This window comes from Phyllostomus hastatus, unplaced genomic scaffold (genome assembly GCF_019186645.2).
Source record: "Phyllostomus hastatus isolate PE091 unplaced genomic scaffold, TTU_PhHast_1.1 phas_contig_210, whole genome shotgun sequence".
Taxonomy (NCBI): Eukaryota; Metazoa; Chordata; class Mammalia; order Chiroptera; family Phyllostomidae; genus Phyllostomus; species Phyllostomus hastatus.
The window spans coordinates 4,308,033-4,316,902 of NW_025333737.1; positions in this window are offsets into that span (position 1 = coordinate 4,308,033).

Sequence of the window (8,870 nt, forward strand, 5' to 3'; positions counted from 1 at the left end):
CCATCTTAGTTAATGGTAACATCCTTCCAATTGCTCTAGCAAAAATTCTTAGAGTAATTTCGAGCCCTCATTTTCTCTCCTATCCCACATTTAATTTGTGAGGAAATGTGTTGCTTCTCCTTTCAAAATATATCCAGAAGCAGATCATTTCTCACACCTTCCACTGCTGCCATTCTGGTCCAGGACACCATCACACTCCTGGATTACTGCAATAGTCTCCAGTTCATGCTGTCTTTCCTGTCTTTATCCTCCACTTTCACTTGCATTGCTACTATTCAAAATTTGAGACTCAACTCCGTCATCCCTTCTTCACACAGTAGCCTGGGTGATGCTTTAAAAATATATCAGATCATATCATTTTTCTCCTCAAAACCCTCCAAAGATTACCATCATACTTAAAGTCAAAGCCAGAGTCCTTACAATTGCCTACAAGGCCCTCCTTGATCTGCATCCCTTGCTTCTTCTCTGACCTCATTTCTTACCAGCCCCCTCTAACTTGCCCTATTCTAACCACACTGACCTCCTTGAACAAGCCAAGAACACTCTCACTCTAAGGCCTTTGCATTTGATGTTTTGTCTGCCAGAAACTGTCTTCTCCTTTCTACACTTGGTTTATACTCCCTTACTTACTACAAATCTTTACTCAAAAGCCACCTTCTCAATGAGCCTATTCCTGACCTCCCTTTCAAAAACTGCACCTTCCCTAGCACCATTATGCCTTTTCCCTGTGTCATTTTCCTCAATTGTACTTGTCACCATTGAACACACCATATATTTGCCTCATTTATTTTGTTGGCTTATAACCCCAACTTGAATGTAAGTTGCAAGACAGTGGAATGTTTGTATCTTTTGTTTTGTTCACTGCTTTATCCTATAGTCAAGAACAGCCTTGGTGGTACTCATGGCTTCAGGGACATGCAACCAGTATAGCTGGGCAGAACCCATTCTCAGATGAGGGGCCCTTGCTTGGAGTTTAATGCTGTGTGGTCACTATCTTGAAATTCTTAATAAATTTATCTTTGAATCTTTGTTTTGTAAGTGTAGTCTAATGGAACAATGGAGCATGCTCTGGGAGGTTAGGAACCCAGTTCACATGTGATTCTGCCTCTGCCATGACCCACCTTTTGGGATAGGTTCTTGCCTACCATGTCCTTTGCCCCTTCCCAGTGACAACTGTCACCCTATGCCCCAGAGGAGGAGCCTTCTGCAAGGATACAGGGAGGGTCAGAAGCAAAGATATGTGTGCCCATAGTCCAAGTCACAGGGTGGGGCATTGGGCATCTTTGTCTGTACTTGCTCTTCCAGCATCTCTGTGCTCTAGGATTGCAGGATTAAATAGCAAGTAAAACATATGATAACTGGTGGAGAGAGAGACTGAAGAGAAAAGTAAAAACATTTTTTCTGGCTTTTGCACAAGGGCTCCCCCATTTTCACACTGTATTGAGCCCTGCACATCATGTAGCTGGCCCTATAATGCTCAATGAATATTTATTTGTGAAATAAATGAATGAATGAATATTATACTTAAAGCTCTTAGAAGTGTCTGAGATATAGAAGCATTCAATAGAAGTTAGCTGTTACCAGCTGTTGTCCTATTAGCGTCCACATCTTGCTTCAAGTTTAACACTCAAGTTACATCTGACTGCTTTCTCACAACTTCATAATGTTTCTGGCATGCGCATCTTTGCTTCTCTTTTCCACTGAGAATTAGCTTTTCCTCTCCTTAGCTTTTACTTACATGGCTCCCACTCAACTCAGTTATCCCCTCCTCTAGGAAGTCTTCTCTGTTCCTCCTGAATCAGATTATTCTCTGTGTTAACTCCATCCTCTTCTTTTCTCAGGCTGAGTTTTTCCAAGGTGGGTCATGACTGAGCTCCACCAAGAGGCCCAGGACTTCACTGGGCAGGATTTGGAATGTGGCTATGTTACCAACCAGTGGAAGTACCTATTTTTGCGGGAAGTAAGCCCGCCCCAGCCCCTCTGGTTCCTGAGATGAGCAGTTGCTCTTCCTCTGCTTCATGGCTTATCTAGAGTCAGGTTGATTGCTTTGTCTGAGTTCCCAGGGTCCCAGTAAAACAGACATTTGCCTGAACCACAGTCTGCGTTTGGGATCTTGACACTCATCCTAGTTGTGTGAACAAACTTTTCTTTTGGAATCGTGATGTAGTTCTATTTAACATTGCGTTTTCTTGCATTTAGTTTTGTGCATTTCATTCTCTGTGCGTGCTATTTAACATCTGAGCCTCAGCATCTTCATCTGTGAAATGGGGGTGAGTATCTATCTGGCAGGATTGTTGAGAAGTTTAAATAAAGAATGCCAGGCCCATGGCAGGAGCTTGGAAAATGTGTGCTCTCCCTTTGACAGTTGTATTATTAGCTACCAGCATGGGCCCTTCCCATTCACATAGACCTCCTGGTTTCCATGCTACTGTGAACACTAAAAAAAAAAAAGTCCTCACCTGAGTATGTATTTATTGATTTTAGAGAGAAAGAGAGAAAGGAAAGGGGCAAGAAAGAGAGAGAAATATCGATCAGTTGCCTGCCATACCTGCCCAGGACCAGGGATCAAACCCACAACCAAGGTATGTGCCCTGATTGGGAATGGGACCTGCAGCCTTCTGGTGTATGAGATGATGCTCTGGCAAACTGAGCCACCCAGTCAGGGCTGCTGTGAACACTGTTAAGCTGCTCTAGTTCCAGCTTGTGTGTCATGCTGGTCCTGCCTTAGTGTTAGTGACTATTTCCCTACTAGGTCCTTCTGGCCTCAGAGAGGGGGACAAAAAGCCCAACAAACGTTGTTTTGGTTCAAGTGTGATAAATAGTGATTGATGGGCCTGAAAAAGAAGCTGTTGAATAACAAGGGGAAAAAGCCTGTAATTATTCCCTTTAACCTGTCTGTTATCCCGTCTGTTCCATTCATTCTTTGACAACTTCCTTTCCCTCTGCTTTAACTGTTTAGGAATAAATTATTTTGAAGAAATGTGTTTCCAAATAGATTTGTTAAAGCTACAATGTTGACATTTCAGAAACTCTCTGCATTCTAAATTGAGCTCCCCTGCCTCCACTGTGGGACTGGGGATCATTCTTGCTGGGGAACCATCAGTGATGGAAGCTGACAGGGGCACCCAGGTGCAAGTGGGGGAGACCAGCTTCTGGTCCTGGATCCTTCACAATTGTTAGGTACCTTCACATAATCCTTTACCCTCTTGAGACACAGCTTCTTCATCTAGAAAATGGGCATATCCTACATACTTCTTAGAATAATGGATGTAAAAGCACTTTGGAAATGCAAAGAATTATTATTATTCTTACATGGTGCTCAAAATACTGATCAATTCAGTGAAAGAAAAAGAATGACTAACTGAAGCTGGTTGCCCTGGTTCCTGCACTTGGAACTCAGTCTCTGATCCTGGCCCCTTAGGCAGGGGCCTCCGCAGAGGTCCTCATGTTTCTGAGGTACAGAAAGCTCTCCTGGGCTGGGGCTGGGGCAGGGGTGGGGATGGAAGAAGAGAGGAAGAGGAAGGCTTCAGGAGGAGGGGGAAGGTGAGACAACCCAGGATTTTACTGTGGGAGTTCAAAACCACAGGCTTTGGGGTCTTTATCATGGCTATTATTACCCTGGACATATTGTTCAATCATTCTCCCCACAGTTGCTGGGCCCTGGAGACCCTCAGGTTACCCTGCTGGTCATGGTCAGTAGCCTGGGCATGGTTCAATCCACAGAGTGGGCTCTCTTGATCGTGAGTCTGCTGTGGTCTGTGTGAAGTCCCCAGTGGGTGATGTTAAGGGGAGAGCTGAACCAGCAGTAGGAGTCCTACCTAATCATACAGTCTACTTTTTAGAGCTAGGAGGATAGCTGTGCAGCACTCCTTAAGAAAAGATCTGAGCATTACATGCATAATATTAATAATGAGCCTTTTGAGCACTGTCATATGTCAGACAGATGTCAAATGGGGCCTCCCTACCCTCAAGATATGAATAAAATTGACTGCTCCCCACCCAGCTGCAGCCTGTGGAAGTGTAAACTCCACCAGCAGGTTTCTGTGACTGGAGATGTGCCCTCAGGCTCCTCTGTCCTGCCATGTGGCCTCCTTTTGCACCAGACCATTCCAGACATGAAATGCAAGGCAATTCTTCCATTTCCCCAGCTAAAACTTCTAATGCCGGCATTCATAGTATTATAGTGTGGGGTGGAGAGAGACTGAGAGGCAGATGGCCACACCCAGTGCAGTTGGATTTGCTCTCTCTCTCTCTATTGCTCCTTTCCTTCTTTCTCGCTCCATCCCTCTTCCCATCCCCCTCTCTCTTCTTCCCCTTCTGATTCTGGCTTGCATTGAAACTGCCATAATTTTCCTCTCTCTATTTAGTAAAAGTAATTTCTAAATGCAGTGTGATATCCTGGACTGGATCCTAGAGCAGAAGAAGGACATTAGTGGACAACTGGTGAAATCTGAATAAAGTCTACAGTAAGTAGTGCTGTACCCTATTCATTTCTCAGTTTTGATAAACATATCATGTAAGATGTTAACCCTAAGAGAAACTGAGAGAAGGGTGTGCAGGAATTCTCTGGACTACCTTTACAACTTTTCCCTAAATCTAAAAATTATTCCAAAATAAAATTATTTTGTAAAAAAGTACTTTCCCTTCTTTTTTGCTGATGTCTCAGTACCACTTCTTCTGGTCCCTAAGTTCTTTATCTACCATAAGTTCGTTATCAGGGGAATTTCCAAGAAAACACACAATTCTTTCCCTAATAAAGTTTCTAGTGTCAGCTATGATAACACAGTTTCCTCTGTCTTCCTTTGAGTTAACATTATTATCTCAATTAGTTTGTACAATAACTCATGCAGCAGGTATTATTACTCTTAATTTCTGATTTTGAAATTGAGGTTCACAATAAGTATTGGGGCAAAGTAAGTGGCAAAGACAGAATTCAAATCCAGAGTTTCATTCAAACCCATGCTCCTAACTACAGTGTTAGTTTTCCTTCCTTTTCTTTTGGAAGGGGTTGTACTCTTAGAGCAGTATTTACCCTCCTTATTTCACAAGTCAAGTTACCCTGACAATCATATTGTAAGTCAATCATTCATCCCATCCATCCATTGATTAATTCAACACTGATTGAATATCCCACCCTATGTGCTGGCTGTGTACTAGGTAGTAGGGTTCCAGAAGTAAGAAATGATTCCTGCCTTCAAGGGGCTTTAGTCTGGTAGAGAAGACAGGGAAAACATTTCAATGCAATTAGAGAAGCCTAACTATAAAAAGGTTGAAATAAGAGACAATGGGAAGCAAGAGGAAGGGGTCACCTACACCCCAGGCTCCAAGAAAGGCTTTCTGTAAGAACAAAGGCTTGATTTGAATCTTTAAGAATGAATAAACTTTGCCCTGGCTGGGTAGCTAAGTTGGTTAGAGCATGGTCTGCATGCTCCAGGGTTGTGGGTTAGATCCCCAGTCACAGCACATACAGGAATCAACCAATGAATACATAAATGGGTGGGACAGCAGGTTGATCAATCTCTCTCTGTCTCTCTCTCTCCCTCCCTCCCTCCTTCCCACCCTTCCTTCCTCTCTCTAAAAAACTAAATTACAAAAGAAAATAAGCATTTTCCAGCAGGAATCAGAAATAAGGATAGGGTACTACAGGCCAAAGAACCAGCTGGAGCAAAGGCATGGAAATGTGAAAAAATTCCCAGGAGGTGTCTGTACTGTGGCCTGCGGGGAATACAAGGTGTCTATAGAAGCATCATGGGAGGTGAAATCAGGGACACACAGGGGCCAGACCATGTGGGACCTTGGATGCCATCCTAAAGGTTTGACTTGATCCTCTAGGTGATGATGATAAAGGGGTTAGGATGAGTTTTAAGGAAGAGAATGACGAAGTTGGATTTGTGGGCATAACTGCTGTGAGAGGCAGGATTAAGAGGCAAGGGCTAAATTTGTCAGTACTTGGCCTACTGACAAGCATAGCCTCACTGGTGCTGGAGGTAGGTAAGCCTAGATTTGCTTGTAATCATCAGGAAGCCAAATTGTAGCAACAAGGAATGAGGTAAATACAAACAGGAAAAGAGAGCTGAGAGATGGTGAGTGGCAAAGTCCTTCGAAGACATCATTTGAGTCCATGAATCCATATGTGCCTGAAGCTCTCTAACTCCATCCCATCTCATCCTTCTAAGTTATAAGAGCCAACATAAGCTAGTTTGAGTTGGGTTTCTGTTCTAGTTATTGAAACTCTGTGCCTCAGTTTCCTCCTCTGTAAAATGGGGTAATAATATTACCTATCTCATGGGACTAAGAATTAAATGAGATTTTATCTATATATGTATAGATATATGCAATGCCTAGTACCATGTGTGACACATAGAAAGCACTCAATAAAAGTTAGTTATTATAATAATTATCATCATCATCATTATCATTTCATTAGACTCTTGAGCTTAAGCCCAAAGCCATCAATCTGAGCCTACTCTCCCTGTTACTAACAGAGGTTCAGCTGTACTTTCCATCAGCTTATTTTCTAAAGACTTGGGATTGGCAGTTGCTGGTAGAGCATTTTAATATGATTCAGTGTTTTTATTGCTGTCATTTTGCTGTACCTGCTCCCTGAAGCAGCTGAAGCAGAGAAATCCCTGAGAAGAAGAAATATATACAATAAGAAGCTGTGATGAAGCCTCCTTGTAAATTACCTAAGTTCAAGCTGGTTTTCAGGGTATCTTTTGGTAAGAAGGCAAAGACTTGGAACTCAGTGGATGAAAGCACAGTTTGTGGCCCCTGGTGGTAGCAGATTGGTTGGGCTGGGGCCAGTAGGTGATAGAGACAATATGGGGAGGAATGGCAGGCAGCAGCCAGGGCAAAAATGCATTCTGGAAACCATAATTTTCAAATTCATATAATAGCACGAAGATCCCCCATCAATTAGAGCCATGGATATTCAGCAGCTAGCTTAGAAAACTCTAAAGATCATTTTTAACTATACATACTAGAAAGCCCAGCTGGCTCCTCTGGAACCTCTGTCACTCTCAGCAAGTCTGAGTTAGAGTTATGGAAGGTGACAACAGGGGAAATGATGGGCCAGAACAGCATTCCTTTTGGGTGTGCAACAATTAGTGAAAAACCTTTAGGCTAGGCTAAACCACTCACGGACCAACCAGCATAGCAAATAAGAAGCCCCTTTCTGTTATCAGGGTCTTTCTATTATCAGAGTTTGGCCAGGGCATCTACATGGTCTTGCTTTTGACTGATGAAAGAATCTTTTGAGTTCCTGATCTATTGGTTTTTGTCTCCTGCTTTCAGTCCTGCTCTTTTATTGGAATTTAAAGATGATCGGCAGCATACTTACCTTGACTTTTAGTGGTCTCGAGTGTGGGTCTGCATCTCCAGTCAATCTGCTTTGGATAAACACCATTCCTGGCTGGAACCTGATCATGCACAGGTCTTCCCTCCCCTTTTCCTTACCTCCCCACCAGTAGAACACTGGACAACTTCCCTACTCATATTCCCTCCTTTCCCCCAGAGATTCTAGTTCATAGGGCTGGGGTGAAATCTAGCCTCTAAATTTTCATAAAGATAGTAGGTAATCTGCTGCAGGTGGTCTAGGGATCATGCATTCACTGCTTCTATGAATGAAGTTGAAGAGTCAGATGGTTTTGGCAGTGAATCATGCTTCTGCTTTTTTTTTATGAGCTATGTGATCTTGGGCAAGTTTCTTCACTTCTCTAAGCCTCAGTTTCTATATCTTTCAAGTTTTGTAAAGTGTCTGACCCAGCATTTAGAAGGGGCTAAGCAAATCATAGGTACCAACTATCATACTACCTCTTTGGTAGAGGACTCCAAAAGTCAAGCAGGAGAGATGGTAAAAGCTATTGACTGGAGAAAAAAAATTAAGCTTCATGAAGAGAGGAATTAATTACTGTGTATGGTTTTGGGGAGCTAGTGGCTTCAATGATCCCCATCTCCTGGTATTCATGCTCTTGTGTAATCCTTTCTGCTTGAGTGACTAGTGACTCACTTCTAGATAACAGAGTGCAGTATAAATGATAGAATAGCACTTCTGAGATTAGGTTGTGAAGACACTGTGTTTTACTCCTTGGGTGTGCTCTCTCTCTTGGATAACTTGTACTGGGGGAAGAAAGCTGCCCTATGGAGAGGCCCATGTGTTGTAGTAAAGAACTAAGGTCCTTAGTCCAATAGCTCATGAAGAACTGAAGCCTGTCAACAACCATGTGAACAAGCTTGGAACTGGACCCTTTAGCTCGAGTCAAGTGTTCAGATGAGACCACATCCTTAGTCAACAGCTTGACTACAACCTAATGAGAGAACTTGAACCAGAGGTACCCGACTAAGTCACATTCAGATTACTGATCCAGAGGAACTGTGAGATAATAAGTGTTTTTGTTTTAAACTGCTAAACTGTGGGGGTAATTTGTGATACAAAAGGATAATACATCTTTACTATCTGGGGTTTTAATTTAGTTTCCTTCTGCCTTGGGGCTTCTTCAGGTGCCCACTCAACCTGGTGATCTTTATAAATGGGAGACTGAAATGTGTGGAGAGTTCTGGCATTGCAGCAGAGTGCCCTGAGCAGAAGAAAGTAATTCTATGATGATCGCATCTCTTGAGAATGGCTGTGGGGGAACCCAGAGCCATTCAAATAAGGCTTGTCTGTGGTGCAAGTCCAGTCAGGTGGGCTAAGCCCTAAGGCCAACCTTGGGCTAAAAGGGTTAAAAGTAATGGAATTCTCCTTGGGCAAAGTTGGGGTTCATAGCAGGTCACAAAGGATGGGATGAAAAGTGAGAGGAAATTGAGGCAGCATAATAAAGATTGGAAGCACTGTCATTAGATTCTAAAACACTAGGCTCTGCTACTAATTA